General features: G+C 45.8%; 1 protein-coding gene across 5 annotated transcripts in view; it reads right to left on the bottom strand.

Annotated features, from left to right (window-relative positions):
- GNB1 (G protein subunit beta 1) overlaps nt 1-24,154 on the bottom strand; it is a 111,256-nt gene that overhangs the window by 46,732 nt on the left and 40,370 nt on the right. For 3 of the 5 annotated variants that reach the window (XM_073007936.1, XM_073007938.1, XM_007980950.3), the window contains exon 2: nt 9,482-9,530. The exons of 1 other annotated variant lie outside the window; for it this stretch is intronic. The gene's annotated coding sequence lies outside the window, so the exon portion shown is untranslated. Of the gene's footprint in view, nt 1-9,481; nt 9,531-22,765; nt 22,879-24,154 lie in introns of those variants that run through there. One more of the 5 variants, XM_037985179.2, reaches the window with a different exon arrangement.

Raw genomic sequence — 24,154 nt, 5'->3', positions numbered from 1 at the left:
ACCTCAGGTGATACACCCGTCTTGGCCTCCCAAAGTGCTGGGATTACAGGCGTGAGCTACCACACCCGGCCCGCTATCTTTTTTCGAGACACATCAGATGTTAATGGTGTTGTTTTTGGAGACAGAGAAACAGGTGAGCAGCTTTTATTCTTCTCATTATTCTTCAAATACAGTTTGCTTACTAACCCCCCTACACACCAACACACAAAGTTAACAGAGGCTAATCTGGGGTCTTAGAATCAAGAAAGATTAAAAAAAATTTTTTTTTATACTCTTCAGTTTAAATAAAATAAGTTAAAGTTACATCTTTAAAAAAATGCCTGTGAGGGTCTCACACTGTTGCCCAGGCTGGAGTGCGTGGCACAATCATAGCTCACTGAAGTTCAAGCCATCCTTCTACCTTAGCCTCCAGAGTAGCCAGGACTACAAGCAGACACCACCCATTACACCCAGCTATTTTTGAAATTTTTGGTAGAGACAAGGCCTTGCTATGTTGCCTGTGCTGGTCTCAAACTCTTGGCTTCAAGGCATCCTCCTGCCTAGGCCGCCCAAAGTGCTAGACTCTAATCTAATGCTTCAGCTACCACACCCCGCCTAAAGTTAACTTTTTAAAGTTACTTGATGCAGCCAGGTGCAATGGCTCATACCTGTAATCCCAGCACTTTGAGAGGCTGAGGCAGGTGGATCACCTGAGGTTAGGAGTTCGAGACCAGCCTGGCCAACGTGGCAAAACCCCATTTCTACTAAAAAATACAAAAATTAGCCAGGGGTGGTGACGTGTGCCTGTAATCCCAGCTACTTGGGAGGCTGAGGTGGGAGAATGACTTGAACCCGGGAGGCGGAGGCTGCATTGAGTGGAGATCATGCTACTGCACTCCAGCCTGGGTGACAGAATGAGACTTCATCTCAAACAAAAAGTTACTTGATGCAATTAGCTGGGTATGGTGGAACGTGCCTGTAGTCCTACCTAGTTGGGAGGCTGAGGTGGGAAGATCACTTGAGCCCAGGAGTTCAAGGCTGCAGTGAGCTATGATAGCACCACTGCACTCCAATCTGGGCAACACAGCAAGATCTTGTCTCTAAATAGTTACTGGAAGAACTGTAACATATCGCTAAGAACAATAATGGAGAGAGTAATAATTTGGGAAAACGCTTACTATATACTAAGTGAAAAACAATATAAATTTGCATACAGTTATTTTATTTGAGACTGAATCTAGCTCCGTGGCCCAGGCTGGAGTGAAATGGCGGGATCTCAGCTCACTGCAACCTCCGCCTCCTGGGTTCAAGCGATTCTCCTACCTCAGCTTCCCAAGTAGCTGGGATTACAGGCATGCACCACCACACCTGCCTAATTTTTGTATTTTTAGTAGAGACAGGGTTTCGCCACGTTGGCCAGGCTGGTCTTGAACTCCTGACCTCAAGTGATCTGCCTGCCTCGGCCTCCCAAAGTGCTGGGATTACAGGCATGAGCCACCGCACCCAGTCGCAGGTAGTAATTTTAGCTGCTTTATTAGAATTAAAATAGGTCTGGGCGCGGTGGCTTATGCCTATAGTCCCAGCACTTTGGGAGGCTGAGGCTGGCAGATAGCTTGAGCCCAGGAGTTCAAGACCAGGGTAGGCAACAACATGGCGAAAACCTGGCCTCTACTAAAAATGCAAAAAATTAGCTGGCGTAGTGGCACATGCCTATAGTCCCAGCTACTTGGGAGGCTGAAGTGGGAGAACCCACTCAAGTCCGGGAAACTGAGGCTACAAGCGAGCCGTGACTGCGCCACTATGCTCCAGTCTGGGCAAATGGAGTGAGACCTTGCCTAAAAAAAAAAAAAAAACAAGAAAAGAAAAATATACTTACTTTAAAGAAAGACAGTTAAAAAGACTAACAGCATTTTTATTATAATTATTAGTCACGTTTTTCTACTAAACTTTCTAATGTTGACGCAGCTTCCTTTGAAAATTAAAAAATAAATGTAAATTTTAAAAGTCGTACTTACATTTAATTGCTTTTGCTTTTCTCTTCACTATCCTTAGTCCCCCCAAACCTTCTAGAACACCCACCATCAGGTTTACCTGGCTTGGGCTCCTCTCCTCCAGCGCCAATGTCACGGCTAAGCTCTGGCTGTGCTGACTCCAACAACTTGCCCATCTAATCCACTAAGACAGGGTCTGCTGAGGTCTCATGTCTATCCTTCCCGATGACCCATATCTGCCATTGGCTTTTATTTAGAATTTCCGTTTTGGAAATCCTTTTCAGAGAGATTTAAATAACTTAAAAGCAAGTAGGTGAAGGGATCTGCCCCTACTTTAGAACAACATCTTTGGGAGTCAAGTGTTAGTTAGCATGATTTTTAAAGTCAGAATATTTCACATTTGCATTGCAATGTGCTCCGTGTAGTGCCTCTACTTTCATGGCAATGCAGCAGCCCAGGCCCCTGAGAGTCTAGGAGCGGCACTTCAGCGGTGCCCTCAGGACCCCAAATTACACAGTCAGCAATAACGACATTCAGGCTGCAAGTTTGCCAATGACAAAATAGGGTACAGATATTGAAAAATAATTTCAATTTCTGGTTCTGCGACATACAAAGAATAATGCTTTAAATTGTTTTTTACTCTGATCTGCTTAATTCAAAATAGGAATGGTGTTATCTACATGACAGGGCTAAAATGAAGATTAAATCAGACAACCAATCTGAAAGTACTGTCAGCCTTACAGTGATTAAACTTCCGAAGTCCAAACCGGCCCCAGTGAGGCCCCAGTGTCTTACACAGGGGCAGGAAATTTGCTAATTTGACCAGCCACACAAGGATCACAGCTCACCTCCAAGATGAAGCAGTATTTTGAGAGAGAGGAGTCTGCATGAGGAATTTAAACCAATTTCACTCACTTTTCCATTTTTCTTTCATTCCCAAGTCCAGGTCAATCTCCAAAATTAAGACTGTGGCAATTCAAAGGGCAATGGAAAGTCCTCAGGCCCTGCTCCCTTTATGCACCGCTCCGAACAATACTGTGAAGAATAAGGGGACCAGGGCACCACCGCAACTGACAGAAGGACATGACCACTAACACAGCTGCAGAGCAGTGCATGTGCAGACCCTCCCTTCAACACGACAGGCACCGTAGCGCCTCGGCACAGTGCTGAGCAGCATGAACCAGGCTGGCTGCTAGTTTGAGGGAGACAGATGACTAACAGGTAACCACGTGGAGCATACACAGGCACCAAACGGGTGAAGTGTGCCAGGGAGGGCAGGGAGGATGCTGCTTTGCATGGTTGTTAGACATGACCTTGCTAATAAGGGCCAAGAACTGAGTGGAAGGCAGATGGGTAAAAATAACACAACTGTTCTTGTTTGAGGTGCTATTTTTTGCAATGGTAACAATTTTTAAAATCATACCTTCAGGATTTTGTCTATGCCTATAAAGTAATCTTACCGAAAAAGTGAATGTGACCAAAGCTCCAGAACCTGAAGACAGGGGAGCGTGTTCAATGACCCCACACGGAGGCAACAGAACCTGAAGACAGGGGAGCGTGTTCAATGACCCCACACGGAGGCAACGGTGCTACACAACGGCCTGGGAAACACTCCAGCACAGACAACCAGGCAGGTTAGTTAGTCTGTCTTTAACAAATAAACTTCAAGGGAAAAAGGAGACAAAGCAAGCAATGGAAGGAGGATTTCTGGACTAAGTTAAGAGACTCCCTAGGATCATCTCCTTCATGTCCCAATCACAAGTGAGCTCACTCACCCACCAGACACTGGCAGCTGGGGGAAGAGCAGGAACTATGGTGTGCGGTCACAAAGTCCTCAGAAGGCGATTCTCCGGGGAGGGGGTCTAACAGCCAGGGGTGAGCCAGTGAGGCACAGCTGCTAAGAGCTTACCTCCGACCCCTGGAACTCTGAAATCCCAGGAGGTGGTTACTGACACTCCCAAAGACTTATTATTTCTCATGCATCACAAAAAACATTTGGTCTCCCATTTTGCTCTCCCTTTTCTAACCCTGTTAGCCTATGGTGTCTTTTTGCTTTTAGGGCAGAGCACAAAATCTAGCACATACAAGGACAATTGGAAATCATTCAATAGATATACATCTTCAAACATGTTGAGGCCAAACAGGAAGTACCACTGTGATTGTTTCAAAGCCAAACTTTATATGTAACGGATGGAGTCTCATGAAATGAATGGCATCCATCCACCAGGCAGATCTAACAGGGAAAGGTGGTGGGAAACTGACAATCACGCAGCGTACACAACAGAGGCGGCTAAACTCCAAGCACCTTTTTTTTTTTTGAGACAGAGTCTCGCTCTGACCCCCAGGCTGGAGTGCAGTGGCGTGATCTCGGCTCACTGCAACCTGCGCCTCCTGGGTTCACGCCATTCTTCTGCGTCAGCTTCCTGAGTAGCTGGGACTACAGGCGCCCGCCACTACGCCCTGCTAATTTTTTGTATTTTTATTAGAAATAGGGTTTCACCGTGTTAGCCAGGATGGTCTCAACCTCCTGACCTCATGATCGGCCCACCTCAGCCTCCCAAAGTGCTGGGATTACAGGCGCGAGCCACCGCGCCCGGCCTCCAAGCACCTTTCATAAGGGGCCTGGAAATCCTCAGGTTTGGGGAAAGACTGCTGTGTGCCACATCATTTACACTCCAGCGTATAAAAATAATATTTGTTTTACATTTACTACTGCAAGCTACAATGAATTCTATTTGCTTTTCCAACAGCAAATGGGGGGTAGGGGTTAGAATTCTGTTCCTAGAAAAACCTCCATGTTTTTATTGGCATTTGCATGTCCAGCCCACTTAAGCAGGACCAATAATGTCTGACAGCCCTGCTGGCTGGAAGCAGAGTGATGCCTCACGGCGGGAAAGTCGGAAGCCCCAGGTTCTAACCCAGACTGTATCTCTTCTCACCAGGTGGCCTCCAGTAGGTTTCCTAACTTCTCTCTGCCTACATTTTTTTGTATGAAGGTGGGGACAGTCCCCACAGCTCATGCTATGACAATTCCATTAGAATCCATGCAAGGCCCTTAGAACCATGACTGACACAGTAAATACTTACTAAATATATGACTTGCTATGAAAGCAGGTATAAAAGTGTTGCCCTGAAAAAATGTAAGTAATGGCCAGAAGACTACCTCCTGCCTCACCTGCCACACTTTCTATTCAGTCAGTCAAGTAGGCCCTTTTGCAGAAATCAAAAATACGGGTAGCAGTGGCACCCAGTGTAACAGAGGAGTTAATCAGATAGATGTGATGCTTTGAAATCTGTGCATGTTGCTGCATGTACAAGTCTTTATGAGACCATCTGCTTTCATTTCTCTTGGGCAGACTCCTAGGAGTGGAATGGCTGGATCGTACTACAGGTATGTGCTGAACATTTCAAGAAAACGCCACTGCAGTGGCTCATGACTGTAATCTGAGCACTTTCAGGGGCAAGGCAGGACAATCACCTGAGCCCAGGAATTGAAGACCAGCCTGGGCAACATAGTGAGACCCTGTCTCTACAACAATTAAAAAAAAAAAAAAAAAATTAGCCAGGCGTGGTAGTGCATGCCTATAGTCCCAACTACTTAGGAAGCTGAGGCCAGAGGATCACTTGAGCCCAGGAGGTCATGGATGCAGTGAGCTATGATCACACCACTGTACTCCAGCCTAAGAGACAGAGTGAGATCCTATTTTGAAAAAACAAAAAACAAACCCCAAAAAAAAAACAAAAAAAAAAACAACTCTTTTCAAAATGGTTATGCTGGGTCACATTCCCAACATCCTGTCAGCAATGTGGAGAGTCCCAGCTCCTCAAACCCCCACAACATTAGGTATCACAGCCATTGGAATGGGGGCTTTGGCTGCGGTTTTAATCTGCATCTCGCTGATGGCTAAACTTTTCAGGTACTTAATTGCTGTCTATATATTTTTCTGGTAAAGTGTCTGTTCAAGTCACTTGCCTCTTTTTGATTGGGTTACCTGTTTTCTTAATATTGTTTTTTGGTTCTTGGTTTTTTTTTTGTTTTTTTTTTCCTGACACAGGGTCTCGTTCCGTTGTCCAGGCTGGAGTACAGGGGTGTGATCGTGACTCACTATAGCCTCAACATCCCGGGCTCAAGTGATCCTCCCACCTCAGCCTCCTAAGTAGCTGGTACTACAGACACACAACACCATACCTGGCTAAATTTTTTTTTTTGGAGACAATCTCACTCAGCCACCCAGGCTGGAGTGCAGTGGTGCAATTTGGGCTCACTGCAACCTCCACCTCCCGGGTTCAAGTGATTCTCATGCCTCAGTCTCCCAAGTGGCCAGGATTACAGGCATACGCCACTACAGCTGGCTAATTTTTGTATTTTTAGTAGAGATGGGGTTTCGCCACGTTGGCCAGGTTGGTCTCGAACTCCTGACCTCAGGTGATCTGCCTGCCTGGGCCTACCAAAGTGCTGGGATTACAGATGTGAGCCACTGTGCCTGGACACTAAGTTTTTGTTTTTGTTTTTGAAGAGACAGGGGTCTCACTTTATTGCCCAGGATTATTGAATGACTGGCTTCAAGCAATCCTCCTCCCAAAGTGCTGGGATTACAGGTGTGAGCCATAGTACCCAGCCAAAATTGAGTTTTGAGAGTTCTTTACCTATTCTGGATACATGTCACCTAAAAGACATCTGCTAATATTTTCTGTCGGACTGGTTTGTCTTTCGTTCTGTGTTTTATAAGGAGCAGAAGTTTTAAATTTTGATCAAATCTAATTTATAAATGTTTTCTTTTATGCATTTTATCTTTGATCTCATATCTAAAAGCTGTTTGCTTAATTCAAAATCTCAACAATTTTTCTAATTTTTGGTTTTATGTTTAGGCATATGATCCAATGAGGTTTTTTTTTTTTTTCAGACGGAGTCTCGCTCTTGTCGCCTTGCTCGAGTGCAATGGTGCAATCTCAGCTCACTGCAACCTCCATCTCCTGGGTTCAAGCAATTCCCCTGCCTCAGCCTGCTGAGTAGCTGGGCTACAGGGGCGTGCCATCACACCTGGCTAAAATTTTTTTTTTGTGGCATTTTAGTAGCGATGGGGTTTCACCATGTTGCCCAGGATGGTCTTGATCTCCAGACCTGGTGATCTGCCCACCTTGGCCTCCCAAAATCCTCGGATTACAGGCGTAAGCCACCTCGCCTGGCCTGAGTTAATTTCTGTACATGACATCAAGTTCTCCTTTTGCATAAGAATATCTGATTGACTAGCCAGGCGCGGTGGCTCACACCTGTAATCCCACAATTTTGGGAGGTCAAGGTGAGTGGATCACCTGAGGTCAGGAGTTCGAGACCAGCCTGACCAACATGGTGAAACCCCGTCTCTATTAAAAATACAAAAATTAGGGCCAGGCGCGGTGGCTCAAGCCTGTAATCCCAGCACTTTGGGAGGCCGAGACGGGCGGATCACGAGGTCAGGAGATCGAGACCATCCTGGCTAACATGGTGAAACCCCGTCTCTACTAAAAAATACAAAAAAACTAGCCGGGCGAGGTGGCGGGCGCCTGTAGTCCCAGTTACTCGGGAGGCTGAGGCAGGAGAATGGCATAAATCCGGGAGGCGGAGCTTGCAGTGAGCTGAGATCCGGCCACTGCACTCCAGCCTGGGTGACAGAGCGAGACTCCGTCTCAAAAAAAAGAAAACAAAAACCAAAAAACAAATCAGCCGGGTGTGGTGGTGAGTGCCTGTAATCCCAGCTACTTGGGAGGCTGAGATAGGAGAATCGCTTGAACCTGGGAGAAGGAGGCTGCAGACAGCCGAGACTGCGGCACTGCACTCCAGCCTGGGCAACAGAGCAAGAGTCCGTTTCAAAAGAAAAAAAAGAATATCCAATTGTTCCAGCCCCTAATTGTTTCTCAATATTGCTTTTTAATTTAAAATTATTTCAAACTTCAAAGAGTCACAAGAATAATACAAAGAAACCGTGTACCCTCACCTAGACTCACTAACTACGAACATGGCTTCATTATTCCCACTTTATACAAACAAAAAGGTTTTTTTTGTTTTTTTTTCCTGAATCATGTTTGCCTTACTTTTTTTTTTCTCTTTTCCTTTTTCTTTTTTGAGATGGAGTCTCCCTCCGTTGCCAGGCTGGAGTGCAGTGGTGCGATCTTGGCTAACTGCAAACTCCACCTCCTGGGTTCAAGTGATTCTCCTGCCTCAGCCTACCAAGTAGCTGGGACTACAGGTGCATGCCACCACGCCTGGCTAGTTTTTGTATTTTTAGTAGTGACAGGGTTTTCCCATGTTGGCCAGGATGGTCTCAATCTCCTGACTTCGTGATCCGCCTGCTTTGGCCTCCCTAAGTGCTGGGATTACAGGCGTGAGCCACCGTGCCTGGCCCCTCTTACTTTTTTCTATAATGTATACTGGTATTTCTTTCTTTTTTTTTTTTTTTGAGACGGAGTCTCGCTCTGTCGCCCAGGCTGGAGTGCAGTGGCCGGATCTCAGCTCACTGCAAGCTCCGCCTCCCGGGTTTACGCCATTCTCCTGCCTCAGCCTCCGGAGTAGCTGGGACTACAGGCGCCCGCCACGTCGCCCGGCTAGTTTTTGTATTTTTTTAGTAGAGACGGGGTTTCACTAGGTTAGCCAGGATGGTCTCGATCTCCTGACCTTGTGATCCGCCCGTCTCGGCCTCCCAAAGTGCTGGGATTACAGGCTTGAGCCACCGCGCCCGGCCAAATTTGAAGCCGCGCCCAACGTGGGGCACTAATTTTTTTTTTTTTTTTTTGAGATAGAGTCTTGCTCTGACCCCCCCAGGCTACAGTGCAGAGGCGCGATCTCGGCTCACTGCAAGCTCCGCCTCCCAGGTTCACGTCATTCTCCTGCCTCAGCCTCCCGAGAAGCTGGGACTACAGGAGCCTGCCACCACACCCAGCTAATTATTATTTCATATTTTTAGTAGAGATAGGGTTTCACCGTGTTAGCCAGGACGGTCTCGATCTCCTGACCTCGTGATCCACCTGACTTGGCCTCCCAAAGTGCTGGGATTATAAGTGTGAGCCACCACACCCGGCCATATATTGGTATTTCAACTAAGATTTGATTTGAAAAAAGGGCTCTCCTGCTTTCTAATGAAAAAAGCTAGAGAAGTACCGCTCTCATTCGGAATATAAATCCTCATCACTGGGACCCTAAACTTCCTTGCTCAACACTAAATGGAAGGTTTTTTTGAGGATCAAATTGTTTTGAAAACCAACTTTGCCTTAAAGAGATAGAAAAAAACTGTAACAAAAACCAGGGTATCGGCCAGGCATGCTGGCATATGTCTATAGCCTCAGCTCCTCAGGAGGCTGAGGTTAAGAGAATCCCTTGACCCCCGGAGTTAGAATCCAGTCTGAGCAACATGGCAAAACCCTGTCTCTTTAAAAACAAACAAACAAAACCACCAGCTATTTAAAAAAAACAAACTCTGAAGAAATTTATATATTGTCTTTCTAAAACTGAAGAGGATCAAATATATCAAAATTACCTTAACTCAGAAGGGCTTCTGGTCTGGTCTCCAATACATGTAAACTTGTCTGAAACAAACAGAAAAGGTTGTATTTGTATTGCATTCAGGTTGTGAATAAAATATTCTATTTTCCTAGTAGTTACATTTTGTGCAACAGCACATAATTTTGACCCTTCCCTATTACTATTTCTCCCCCAAAATTGTTTTATTTAGCACTACTGTCATATTTTGTTTTTCAGTGTGGGAACAAAATAAGAAATCAGATCTCAGTTTCTTTAAGAATCCTTAGGGCCGGGCGCAGTGGCTCAAGCCTGTAATCTGTAATCCCAGCACTTTGGGAGGCCGAGACGGGCGGATCACGAGGTAAGGAGATCGAGACCATCCTGGCTAACACGGTGAAACCCTGTCTCTACTAAAAAATACGAAAAACTAGCCGGGCGACGTGGCGGGCGCCTGTAGTCCCAGTTACTCGGGAGGCTGAGGCAGGAGAATGGCGTAAACCTGGGAGGCGGAGCTTGCAGTGAGCTGAGATCCGGCCACTGCACTCCAGCTTGGGTGACAGAGCGAAACTCCGTCTCGGGAAAAAAAAAAATTCCTTAGAAATGCCCCAGAGAAAATACCTTAAATTAAACTAAAAAGTATGGTAATAGAGGTTAGAATCCTATCACTAGAAAAATTACAGTAACAATTTAAAAACTAATACAGGCCGGGCCCAGTGGCTAACCCCTGTAATCCCAGCACTCTGGGAAGCTGAGGCAGGCAAATCACCTGAGGTCAGGAATTGGAGACCAGCATGGCCAACATGGTGAAATCCTACCTCCACTAAAAATACCAAACAAACAAAAAAAAAATTAGCCAGACGTGGTGTCACAAGCCTGTAATGCCAGTTCCTCAGGAGGCTTAGACAGGAGAATCGCTTGAACTTGGGAAGCGGAGGTTGCAGTGAGCTGAGATCACACCACCGCACTCCAGCCTGGCTGACAGAGCAAGACTCTGTCTCAAAAAAAAAAAAAAAAAAAAACACAAAACAGGCTGGGCATGGGGGCTCACACTTGTAATCCCAGCACTTTGGGAGGCTGAGGCGGGTGCATCACCTGAGGCCAAGAGTTCGAGACCAGTCTGGCCAACATGACGAAACCCATTTCTACTAAAAATTCAAAAAAAGCTAGGCATGATGGCAGGCGCCTGTAATCCTAGCTACTTGGGAGGCAGAGGTCGTAGTGAGCAGAGACCACACCATTATACTCCAGCCTGGGTGATAGAGCAAGACCACGTCTCAAAAAAAAAAAAAAAAGCTGGGTACGGTGGTTCCCGACTGTGTAATCCCAGCACTTTGGGAGGCCGAGGTGGGTGGATCACAAGGTCAAGAGTTCGAGACCAGCCTGGCCAATATGGTGAAACCCCGTCTCTACTAAAAATACAAAAAAATTTGCTGAGCGTGGTGGCGGCACCTGTAGTCCCAGCTACTCAGGAAGCTGAGGCAGGAGAATTGCTTGAACTTGGGAGGCGGAGATTGCAGTGAGTCGAGATTGTGCTACTGCACTACAGCCTGGGCGACAGAGCGAGATTCCATCTTAAAACAACCACCACACACACACACACACAGAGAAAACACTAATACAATTCAACAAATTCTGAATATTTAATCCAGACTTTGCCTGTTGGGCATGACAGTGGAAAGCATTTCATCTGAATCTCAAGGAAGCCACTAAATAACTACTTCCTGAGTCCTGGCAAGTCTATGTTGGGACACTTCCAATCCCTCTCTCTGTCCCTCCCTCTCCTGCTGACATGGTCCCATCCAGTGCCTGGCCCTGGTGCCCAGAAAGGTGGCTCGAATGGTGACAGAGATCACAAGAGAGGTTTCTGACTCCTCTTGACACACTTCTGGTGGAATGAAAATATCCAATTCTAGGTTTCTTCTGATTTCAGAACATTTATTTTATTATTTTTGAGACAGCAGTCTCGCTCTGTCACCAGGCTAAAGTGCAATGGCATGGTCTCAGTTCACTGCAACCTCCGACTCACTGGTTCAAGTGATTCTCCTGCCTCAGCCTCCTTAGTAGCTGCGGTTATAGGCACACACCACCACACCCAGCCAATTTTTGTATTTTTAGTAGAGACGGGGCTTCACCACGTTGGTCAGTATGGTCTCGATCTCCTGACCTTGTGATCCACCCGCCTCGGCCTCCCAAAGTGCTGGGATTACAGGTCTAAGCCACTGCGCCTCGCCTGATTTCAGAACATTTAAAGATGCTTTTGTAATCGCTCCCTCAAATTAAACTATGTGAAAAGACCACTTGTGGAGGCTTCACAGGTCACCACCTGCCTATTAATCCAGTGTCTTGTGAGGCTGCAAACTAACATGTACACATCTAGTCTGGAGTCAGGAGATGAATCAACAAACTGAAATGTCTCCCAGTTGAACTGTGAATTCTAATTCATGTGCTTAAAGTAGTTTCGTTTTGCAATTATGCTGCTTATGTATAAGCAAGCACATACTTTTCTGGCAGTAAACGTGAGTGTGGAAGGAAAACAGTTTAGCAGTTCCTCAAAAAATTAAACACAGAATTACCCCATAACCCAGGAATTCTACTTCTAGGTATATTCCCAAAAGAACTGAAAGCAGGGACTCAATGCATGTATACATTATGTTCTTAGCAGCAGTACTCAGTAGCCAGAAGAAGGCGGAGACAGGCCAAACACCCACTGAGCATGAATGGATAAATAAAATGTGGTCTATCCAAACAATGGAATATTATTCAGCTATAAAGATAGAACAGGCCAGGCGTGGTGGCTCACGCCTGTAATCCCAGCACTTTGGGAAGGTGAGGCGGGTGGATCACCTGAGGTCAGGAGTTCGAGACCAATCTGGGCACCCTGTCTCTATTAAAAATACAAAAATTGCTGGGCGCGGTGGCTCATGAGGTCAGCAGACTGAAAACATCCTGGCTAACACGGTGAAACCCATCTCTACTAAATATACAAAAAATTAGCCGGGCATGGTGGCGGGCGCCTGTAGTCCCAGCTACCCGGGAGGCTGAGGCAGGAGAATGGCATGGCGTGAACCCAGGAGGCGGAGCTTGTAGTAAGCCAAGGTCGTGCCACTGCACTCCAGGATGGGCGAAAGAGCAAGCTTCCGGTTCTAAAAAAAAAAAAACAAAAAACAAAAAAAAAAAACCGTCCTGCTCCTGTCTCTGTTAGAACACGGACAAACCTCAGGAATAAGCTAAGTGACAGGTGCCATATACAAAAGGCCACATATATGACCCCATTTATGTGAAATATCCAGAACACACAAATCCAAAGAGACAGAATGCAGTGGTTGCCAGGGGCTGCACATGTGTGTGTGTGTGTGCGCGTGCACATGTGTGTGCAGTAGACAACTGCAGGGTTTCCTTTTGGAGTGATGAAAATGCCGTGGAATTAGGTAGAGACGGTGGTTGCAATACATTGTAAATGTACTAAATGGCACCGAAATCATTCACTTTAAAACGGTTTAATTTTATGTTATGTGAATTCTACCTCAGAAAAAAAAGTTGGGCGTGAAAGTTGGGGCACACAGGTAAACAATGAATGATGCAAACATACCCCATGAAGCGAAGCCTCGCTCCAGGGCAAGGTCCCATAAGCACACCCGAAAGGTGCCATGAAATCATCAAGTTTCAAAGCATGGGTCTCAACCTCAGCACAACAAACATTTTAGGCAGGGGTGTGTGTCCCCGTAGGATATTTGGCCGCATGCCAGTAGCACTCCTTTCCCCAGCTGTAACAGCCATCTGGCGTCCAAGGGGCAATACTGACCCCAGTTGAGAACTCTTTAACTGTCACAATTATCTCAATCACTAAATATAAATCTTTTCAAAGTACTTTCCAGATCAAGGGATAGGTAGGAAAAGAAATACTACTCAAAAAAATATATACATAATCTGCTCTATTTTATCATTACTAATTAATTTTTTTGAGACAGGATCACCCTCTGTCATCCAGGCTGGAGTGCAGTGGCACAATCATGGCTCACTGCGGCTTCGACTTCCTGGGCTAAGGTGATCCTCCTGCCTCAGCCTCCTGAGTAGCTGGGACCACAGGCATGCGCCACCATGCCCAGCTAATTAAAAAAAAAATATTATTTGTAGACATGGGGTCTCGCCATACTGCGCAGGCTGTCTTGAACTCCTGGGCTCAAACGATCCTTGCAGGTCAGCCTTCCAAAGTGCTGGGATGGCAGGCATGAAGTACCGCACCCAGCTGCTCTATTTTAATGCCTAGATTGCCCTGTGGCTCGATTCATGACTCAAGATTGGAGTAAGGATGCTAAAAGTGCTATCAAATCACCTTAGCCTGGACTCACATGGAGAGTTGTCTGGACCCATTTCTGGCTAAAAACAAGATGACCCAAATGTATGCTCTTTTTTTGACTATCCAGCTCACAGAACCCCACACTAAGGACAGGACTACTGGTCCCACAATAATGTAACCCTAAACCAGTAGCACTACCCTTAAAGAAAATCAGGAGCTGGGCCCACACCTGTAATTCCAGCATTTTGGGAGGCCGAGGTGGGTGGATCACCTGAGGTCAGGAGTTCGAGACCAGCCTGGCCAACATGATGAAATCCCGTTTCTACTAAAAATACAAAAATTAGCCGGGCCCAGTGGCATGCACCTGTAGTCCCAGCTACTCAGGAGGCCGAGGCAGGAGAATCACTTGATCCTGAGAAGGGGAGGCTGCAGTGAGCCAAGATGGCATCTCTGCACTCCAGCCTGGGTGGCAGAACAAGACTCCATCTCCAAAAAAAAAAAAAAAAGATTGGGCACTTTTTCAAGGCTCTTGATAAAATCAACTGACTCTATAAAGCTAATTTAGCAGTATTAAATATTAATATGACTTCTTTGTACATATATCCTAGTAGTCATACTTTTATTTCAACATTTTTCAAAATCTAGGAGCTGAATCCTTGAGACATACCTAGAGAATTTCTCTACAGGCTGCATTAATATTTCGAATCAAGTAAGGGTATACTTGTGGGGGATGATTTCTTCTCTATCAACATAACCCTACGATGGGAAGCACACACAAGTGCACCACTGGTTATCTACAATTCTGAGATTCCCAAACCGAAACAGGACACACGGGCATCAGCCAGACTTTCTCACATTCAGTGTGGGCAGTCTTATGTTTACTACAGGCTCTGGGGTATCTGATAAAAGCCTTGCTCTAAGTGTGGTGCACTTAGAGCAAGTACCACTGCATCTTTCTCAACCCTGAAAAAGTCTGAATTCCGGAACACATCCAGCCCTAACAGTTTTGCATAAAGGCCTGGGGGCTTGTAAGAAACAAAGTAAACTCCCTTCTGAATAATTCTTTAATTCAGAAACACATTGAACAACTAGAATGTGAAATAATACTGAACTTAATGACAACTCAGTATCATAATCGTCAACTATCTATGATTAAACTAATAAACAGGATAAAAACAAACTAGAAATGCCTTCTTTCAAACAAAAATTAGAGTTCAGTACCAATAAAAAGATGACAATACCTGTGAAACACAACCAACCAACCAACCAAAAAAAGGTCTAAAGACATCACGTTAATTTAGGGTACTCTAACTGTACAAACATGGGGGCATATTCTAAGGGCAAAGAGAGTAACAAAAAGTTCTGAAATTTAGGTACCATATTGGTGGCATAATGCTTGAAATATTAATATGGATATGCATGCCAGAGCAAAATGAGCGAAGATATGGTTGTTATTTGGGGAACAAGGTTTACACTGGAGGAGGAAGGCACAACATGGACTATCTGAAAGCAAGGAAGGGCCCCCTGGTGTTCAATCTGAATTTGGAGACAACGGTACAAATTCTCTATACATTTATTCCTCTGTAGAATCATTTGTGTGTGTTAAGTCCATATATACATATATATATATATACACACACACACACACACACGTATATGTCCTATCTCTTGTCAACTGAAAGGTCTGGAAGCAACGACCTCTCCACACACAAAGCCCAAATCTTGGTTTTACAAAAATGATTCCCTTTAAAAGGAGCTTCAGTGTTCCTTTGAGAAATCACTCCCTCAAGGTCTGGCACAGGGAACTGTCTTGCTATGGCAGAAAGGAAGGGCTCCAAAACTAAAAAGAACATGTCAAAAACACACCAGCTTGAAGGAAGTCCATGGCCAAATTTAGGACAATCTGAGGGTCAACATGACTAACAATGGTAATGGAATATACCTTACTGGATCCAAAAAAAGAACACACAAGCACACGATAACATATAAATAAAACAGAAAACAAACAAACAAAAAGCAGAGGAAAAGCGAAGCTCTTCTTAATGCCAATACATATAGAAGGAGTAAGATTTAGCCAGGTGCAGTGGCTCATGCCTGTAATCCCAGCACTTTGGGAGGCCAAGACGGGTGGATCACCTAAGCTCAGGAGTTTGAAACCAGCCAGGTCAACATAGTGAAACCCCATCTCTGCTAAAAAAAAAAAAAAAAAAAATACAAAAATTAGTCAGGTGTGGTGGCTGGCACCTGTAATCCCAGCTACTCGGGAGGCTAATACAGGAGAATCGCTTGAACCCAGGAGACGGAGGTTGCAGTGAGCAGAGATCACGCCACTGCACTCTAGGCTGGGAGACAAAGTGAGACTTAATCCATCAATCAATCAGAGTCTCACTGTCACCCAAGTGGGTGACAGCTTTGAACAGCTGACTGCAGCCTTGAACTCCTGGGCACAAGCCATCCTCTTGCCTCAGCCCCCTAAGTAGCAAGGATTCAGGCATGTGCCACACTGCACCTAAATTTTTTGTTTCTTTGTTTATGGAGAGAGGGTCTCGCTATGTGGCCCAGGCTGGTCTTGAACTCCTGGTCTCAAGCAATCCTCTTCTCTTGGCCTCCCAAAGTGCTCGGATTATAGGCATGAGCCAGCAGTGCAGCTGAAAGTGAAGGACTTAAAGCCAGAGAATTCAATGCCAGCAAAGGGTGGCTGGATCAGTTTAGAAAGAGGGTTGGCTTAAAAAATGTTAAGATACCAGGAGAAGCAGTTTCTGCCAACCAACAGGCATCAGGGTTACCAGATGCCATGAAGAAAATCATTGAGGAAAAGAAAATCTGCCTGAATAGGTTTTTAATGCAGACAAAAGTGCCCTATTCTGGAAAAAACTGCCACAAAGGACACTTATTAGTAAGGAAAAAAAGGGAGCCCCAGCACTGAAGGCAGGCAGGGAGAAGCCAACTCTACTGCTTTGTGCAAATGCAGCCGGGTTTATGAACAGGACTGCTCTTATCTACAAAGCTGCTAACCCCTGAGCCTTGAAGGGGAAGATATAAACACCAGTTGCCAGTCTCTTGGTTGTGAAACAAGACTGGGACAACAAAATCCCTTTTTCTGGATTGGTTCCATCGATGTTCTTTATAGTCAGGAAGTACCCTGCCAGTAAGGGATTGCCTTTTAAAGTTCTTTAGATATTGGACAATGCCCCTGGCCACTCAGAACCCCATGAGTTCAATACTGAAGGCACTGAAGTGGTCTACTTGCTCCCAAACACAGCATCTCTCCTTCAGCCTCTAGATTAGGGGGTCCTAAGGACCTTTAAGGCCCATGACACACAGTATTCTATGGAAAGAACTGTCAATGCTATGGAAGAGAATCCCAATAGACAGAGCACATCATGTAAGCCTGGAAGGATTATCACACTGAAGATGCCAAGATTGTTACAGAAAAAGCTGTGAAGGCCATGAAGCCTGAAACAACCAATTCCTGCTGGAGAGGACGATGTCCAGATGCTGCGCCTGACCTCACAGGACTTACAAGAGCCAATCGAGGAAATCATGAAAAGACTGTGGATATGCTTTTAAAAGGGTAGGGGTGGGTAAGGACTTCAACATATGGATCTTAGAGATATTCAAGAGCTATTAGACACCACACCAGAGGAAGTAACAGAAGACACCTTGACAGATGTCAGTGCTTCCAAAGTGGAGACAGACTACGAGGAAGCAGCAGTTGCTGAAAACACATGGACATTGGGCAATCTGGCAAAAGGTCCCCACCACCCAAGACTGCACTTGACTTCTTTAGGACACAGACCTTTTATGGCACAGGAACTAAAACTAAAGCATACAATAGAAGGTTGGTATTATACAAAAACTTTTTCAGAGTAATGAAACAGCAAACTGGGTGTGGTGGCTCAAGCCTGTACTCCCAGCACTCTGGGAGGCCTAAGCGGGCGGATCACAAGGTCAGCTGTTCCAGACCAGCCTGGCCAACATAGTGAAACCCCATTTCTACTAAAAATACAAAACATTAGCCAGGTGTGGTGGTGGGCACCTGTAATCCCAGCTAATTGGAAGGCTGAAGCAGGAAAACTGCTTGAACCCAGGAGGTGGAGGCTGCAGTGGGCTGAGACTGCACCATTGCACTCCAGCCCAGGTGACAGTGCAAGACTCCGTCCCAAAAAAAAAAAAGAAAAAGAAAAAAGTCAGAAATTATGTATTTCACTAAAGTTCCACCAAGTATGCCTATCTCTCCTACCTCCCCTTTCACCTCCTCCACCCAAGTGAGCAAGACCAAGCCCATCTCTTCCTCCTCCTCAGCCTCAACCTGAAGATGAGAAGGAAGATCTTCCACTTCCACTCATTAAATAGTAAACATATTTTTCTCTCCCTTATGATTTTCTTAACGTTTTCTCCAGCTCGCTTTATCGCAAGAATATATAATATATAAAACACACAAAATATCTGTTCACTGCTATTGGTAAGGCTTCCAGTCAATAGCAGGCTATTAGTAGTTAAGGTTTTGGGAGTCGGCCGGGCGCAATGGCTCACATCTGTAATCCCAGCACTTTGGGAGGCCAAGGCGGGCAGATCACGAGGTCAGGAGATCGAGACCATCCTGGCTAACATGGTGAAACCCCTTCTCTAATAAAAATACAAAAAAAATTAGCCGCGTGTGGTGGCGGCTCCTGAAGTCCCAGCTATTCGGGAGTCTGAGGAAGGAGAATGGTGTGAACCCGGGAGGCGGAGCTTGCAGTGAGCCAAGATCGCGCCACTGCACTCCAGCCTGGGCGACAGAGTCTCAAAGGGAAAAAAAAAAAGGTTTTGGGAGTCAAGTGATACAAGAATTTTGACTGCACAGCAGGTGAGCACCCCTAACCCCTGTGTTAAGGGTCATGATATTTCTTCCCCTTCACTCTTTGTAACACAATTGTCTAGCATTTTACTTCTACATGTTTTTTGAAGATTCTATCTGGTCTTTGTTCTCAGTTCCTCAGAAGGAGCTTCAAAAACTATTGGATGTCCTTTGTTATTCATGAGCCTCCACGTTTGTGCTACGAGATGAGTTGACTCAAGATAGAGGCTAGTCACTAGAAAGACCAACCATGGATAGACAGTTGGGGTCTGGAACCATTCTGATGGGGTGGGAGAGGGGCTAGAGATTGTGCTCAATCAACTGTGCCCAAGTAACAAAGTCCCAATAAAAACTCTCAACACCAAGGCTCAAGGGAGCTTCCTGGTTAGAAGCTCGCTGACCCGGATTTGTCAGGAGAGACCCCATGGGAGAGGGCTTGCAGAATATGTGTTGAGACTCTCCTAGGCCTTGCTGTATGTCTCTTCATTTGCCCGGCCTGATTTGTATTAAACTAGATATAGCACCAGAAGAGAACTGCAGTGTGAAGGGACACACTTCTGCCTGAAGAACTTCCTCCATCTCACTGGGCAGATCTACTGGCAACAAATCCCACAACGTTTGTCTGAGGAAGTCTTTTGTGGGACTAGGTCTCACTCTGTCACCCAGGCTACCATGCAGTGGCACGATCTTGGCTCACTGCAGCCTCAACCACCCAGACTCAAGCGATCCTCCGACTTCAGTCTCCTGAGTAGCTGAGACCACAGGTGCCGCCAGAACACCTGGATAATTTTTTTTTTTTTTTTGGTAGAGATGAAGTCTCACTATGTTGCCCAGGCTGCTCTCAAACTCCTGGGCTCAAGTGAGTCTCCCACTCAGTCTCCCAAAGTGCTGGGATTTACAGGCATGACCCACCATGCCTGGCCTGTATGAAATATTTTTTTTCTGGCTACATTCAAAACTTTCTCTTTGACTTTCAGCAGTTTGACTCTAATATGCCTAGGTGTTGAGGGCTTTTTGTTTCTATTTATGGTGCTTGGAGTTCTCTGAACTTCACAGACCTCTCGTCTGCTGTCTTTTACTAATGAAAAAATTCTCAACCATTAGCTCTTTGAATATTTCTTCTGCCCCATTTTCTTCTCAGGGCTCCAATTATATGTATATTAGACAGTCTGTTATTGTCCCACAATTACTGAACACTTTTTGAGATGGAGTCTCTTCATCTCACCCAGGCTGAAGTACAATGGCACAATCTCAGCTCATTGCAATCTCCGCCTCTCGGGTTCAAGTGATTCTCCTGCCTCAGCCTGAGTAGCTGGGATTACAGGCCCCTGCCACCACACCCAGCTAATTTTTTTTTTTTTTTTTTTTCAGATGGAGTCTCTCTCTTGTTGCCCAGGCTGGAGTGCAATGGTGGGATCTTGGCTCACCACAACCTCCGCCTCCCGGGTTCAAGCGATTCTCCTGCCTCAGCCTCTTGAAGTAGCTGGGATTCCAGGAATGAGCCACCACACCCCGCTAATTTTTTGTATTTTTAGTAGAGACGGGGTTTCTCCATTTTAGTCAGGCTGGTCTCGAACTCCCCACCTCAGGTGATCCACCCGTCTCGGCCTCCACAAAGTGCTCGGACTACAGGTGTGAGCCACCGCACCCAGCCTAAATGCTATTTTTGTTCTGGTGTATTTTTTTCTGCTTATTTCATTTTGGATTTCTATTGCCCTATCTTCAGTTTCACTGATTCTTTCCTATCTGCTGACAAACTCAATGAAGAAATTATTCACCTATGATGTTTTGTTTTGTTTTGGTTTTGAGACGGAGTCTCGCTCTGTCGTCCAGGCTGGAGTGCAGTGGCCAGATCTCAGCTCACTGCAAGCTCCGCCTCCCGGGTTCACGCCATTCTCCTGCCTCAGCCTCCAGAGCAGCTGGGACTACAGGCGCCCGCCACCTCGCCCGGCTAGTTTTTTGTATTTTTTTAGTAGAGACGGGGTTTCACCGTGTTAGCCAGGATGGTCTCGATCTCCTGACCTTGTGATCCACCCGTCTCGGCCTCCCAAAGTGTTGGGATTACAGGCTTGAGCCACCGCGCCCGGCCCCCACCTATGATGTTTTTAAAGAATCTCTAACATTTCAATTTAACTTTTTCTAGAGTTTCTGCATCCTGAAATTCTCGATCTTTTCACAATGCATGCTGTACACCTTTCTCCCTCAATCTTTTACCACATCCATCCCAGTCATTTGAAGTCTCTGGCAGTTCCAGTATCTGGGTCATCTCTGAGTTGGCTTCCATTTATTTCTCTCAACCAGAAATCACTTTTTAGTGTATCTCATAATTTTTTATTGAATATCAGATGATAACAGAAAACTGAATTAAACAGTACCTGCAACCAGAATTGGGTACACCTCTTTTACTGAGTCACTAGTGTGTGTGGGGATGAGGGGTTAATTCAATCTAGTCTTTAGTTGGGTTTGGATTTTATAATCCTCAGGAGGGGGCTGCCTTAAACCTTGTGGCACCATATTTTTCTCAAAAAATACTGGCAGGCCAGGCACAGTGGCTCATACCTATAATCCCAGCACTTTGGGAGGTCAAGGTGGGCAGATCACAAGGTCAGGAGTTTGAGACCAGCCTGACCAAGATGGTAAAACCCCGTCTCTACTAAAAACACAAAAATTAGCAGGGTGTGGTGGTGCACACCTGTAATCCCAGCGACTCAGGAGGCTGAGACAGGAGAATCTCTTGAACCGGGAAGAAGTTGCAGTGAGCCGAGATCATGCCACCACACTCCAGCCTTGGCGACAGAGCAAGACTCCGTCTCAAAAATGAATAAATAAATTTATTAATTAAATTTAATTTAAAAACATATTGGCCAAAGAGGAAACCTCACTACTCACACCTAGTGGAGGAGAGAACAAAGGCAGAAAAGCAAGCCATACAACTTCTTCTGAAAGTTCAGATTCACATGAAGATGTGAACAGTCTTGCAGGCTGCCATGAGGACAAGCCTTCACTTTTATTTGGCAGTAGAGTGAATGCCTGTTAAAGAGACATTCAGCCAGGCACAGTGACTCACACCTGTAATCCCAGCACTTTGGAAGGCTGAGGCAGGCAGATCACTTGAGGTCAGGAGTTTGAGACCAGCCTGACCAACATGGAGAAACCCCGTCTCTACTAAAAATACGAAATTAGCCAGGCGTGGTGATGCATGCCTGTAATCCCAGCTACTCAGGAGACTGAGGCAGGAGAATTGCTTGAACCCAGGAGGCGGAGATTGTGGTGAGCCAAGATTGCGCCATTGCACTCCAGCCTGGGCAACAAGAGTGAAACTCCGTCTCAAAAAAAATATAGAGACATTCACTTTACTGGGGGGAAAAAAAACATTGTGATTGAATATATAAAAAGAGATGCCAAACGTTAGGAGCCAGATGTGGTGGCTCATGCCTGTAATACCAGGGGAGGATTACTTGAGGCCAGGAGTTTGAGACCAGCCTGGGCAACACAGCAAGATCCCACCTCTCAAAAAATTTTTTTGAGACGAGAGTCTTGCTCTGTCACCCAGGCTGGTGCGCAGTGACGCCATCTCGGCTCACTGTAAACTCTGCCTCCTGGGTTCACGCCATTCTCCTGCCTCAGCCTCCTGAGTAGCTGGGACTACAGGTGCCCACCACCACGCCTGATTTAGTAGAGACGGGGTTTCACCATGTTAGCCAGGATGGTCTCAATCTCCTGACCTTGTGATCTACCTGCCTCGGCCTCCCAAAGTCCTGGGATTACAGGCTTGAGCCACCATGCCTGGCCTCAAAATATACACATATTTTTTTTAATTGGCATGGTGGTGCGGCCGGGCGCAGGTGGCTCAGGCCTGTAATCCCAGCACTTTGGGAGGCCCAGACAGGCAGATCACGAGGTCAGGAGATCGAGACCATCCTGGCTAACATGGTGAAAGCCTGTCTCTACTAAAAGATACAAAAAAAATTAGCCGGGCGTGGTGGCGGGCGCCTGTAGTCCCAGCCACTTGGGAGGCTGAGGCAGGAGAATGGTGTGAACCTGGGAGGTGGAGCTTGTAGTGAGTCAAGATCACGCCACTGCACTCCAGCCCGGGCAACAGAGTGAGACTCCGTCTCAAAAAGAAAAAAAAAAAACAAAACAACTGGCATGGTGGTACATACCTGTAGTCCTAGCTACTCCAGAGGCTAAGACAGGAGGATTGGTTGAGCCCAGGAGTTCAAGGCAGGACCGAGCCACTGCATGTCAGCCTGGGCAACAGAGTGAGACTCTGTCTCTTAAGGAAAAAAATATATATAATGAATGTCTTGTGTGCCTTGCTATGTACACAAGTTCTCAGCCCCTGAGTGGAGTGCAACTTACGGGCCTACCCTACGCTCATAGGGCCAGCAACAGCCCCTCATCCTGCTCTCACCAACCCAGCTCCACATCTGCCACACCCGGTCACGCCCAGTTCTGAACCCTCGACTGGTTCTTTTGTGGTTCTTCTCCCAAGTCGAGGATCCACTCCTTATTCCCTTTCCCTGAATGTACCCCAGTTCCCAGAAAGCTCTATGCACTGCAGAGCTCTGAGGGTTCAATCCTTTCAGATTCCACCAGTGTAAAGCAAGCCTCAGCACCCCTTTCCTTTCCAAACCCGCTGGCAGTCCCTCCCAGCTCTCCTGTGGCACAGATTCCAGCCTCTGCTCCATCCCTTTCCCCTCCTGCCCCTGTGCTCCACTCCCACTGCTTCAGCCTCCTGACAGCTCACCATCTTTGCCTGGCCCATTACTAATCTGCTTCTCTATCCCACCTCTTTTCCACTTCAATCCATCCTAAACAGCACTGCCTGATTTATCTTTCTGAAGGACAGCTCTGACATGCGACTCCTCCGCTCAAAAGTCTTCAAATACTCCTCCTACGGAAAAAAATCAAACTTTTTAGCCTGGCCTAATTTAAAGCTCTTACCGACTGTATTCCCAGGTACTCCTCCCCAGGGAGTCAAGTAAGCCTAGAGAAGGTCAAACACATGGGCACAAACACTCCAGACGACTTTGGTGGTCTCTGCTGAACTCTGACCACTAGTCTCTTAAAGAGAAATCCTAGAAACATGAACATATTTTTGTCTTAAAGAATGAGAGCCAATTTTTAAAGGTAAAATATCTCCCCACCAGGAAAGAAAAAAGACATGCTTCCAAAACTTAGCTTATTTCCTGCAAAAACTACAAAACATAGAAAGTACTCTGAGTTGGAAATGTTTTTATAACCCATATTCTAAATCATCTGTGATTTAGAAAGAGAACTGGAAGGAAACAGGAATAATAGAAACTATGTCTTCAGGCTATTTAGAATGACACAGTGCTCTGTAAAGCTCAGCTAATGTCTAGGTTTGTTATGTGGTCACTGTGAGAAAAGCATTCTGTGAGCCTACTCTGGTGCCAGGCACCAGTTTAGGTCAGAGTAAAATAAGCACAAATATTTACTTGGAGTCTGAGTACATATATAACCATATTATATAACAACATGAAAATAGGATAAAAGTTTCAATTGTTGATAAAACATTTAACAATCAA

The sequence above is a fragment of the Chlorocebus sabaeus genome, chromosome 20 (assembly GCF_047675955.1).
Source record: "Chlorocebus sabaeus isolate Y175 chromosome 20, mChlSab1.0.hap1, whole genome shotgun sequence".
Taxonomy (NCBI): domain Eukaryota; kingdom Metazoa; phylum Chordata; class Mammalia; order Primates; family Cercopithecidae; genus Chlorocebus; species Chlorocebus sabaeus.
The sequence above is the reverse complement of the archived record's forward strand: the minus strand, read 5'-3'. Positions and strand labels throughout refer to the sequence as shown.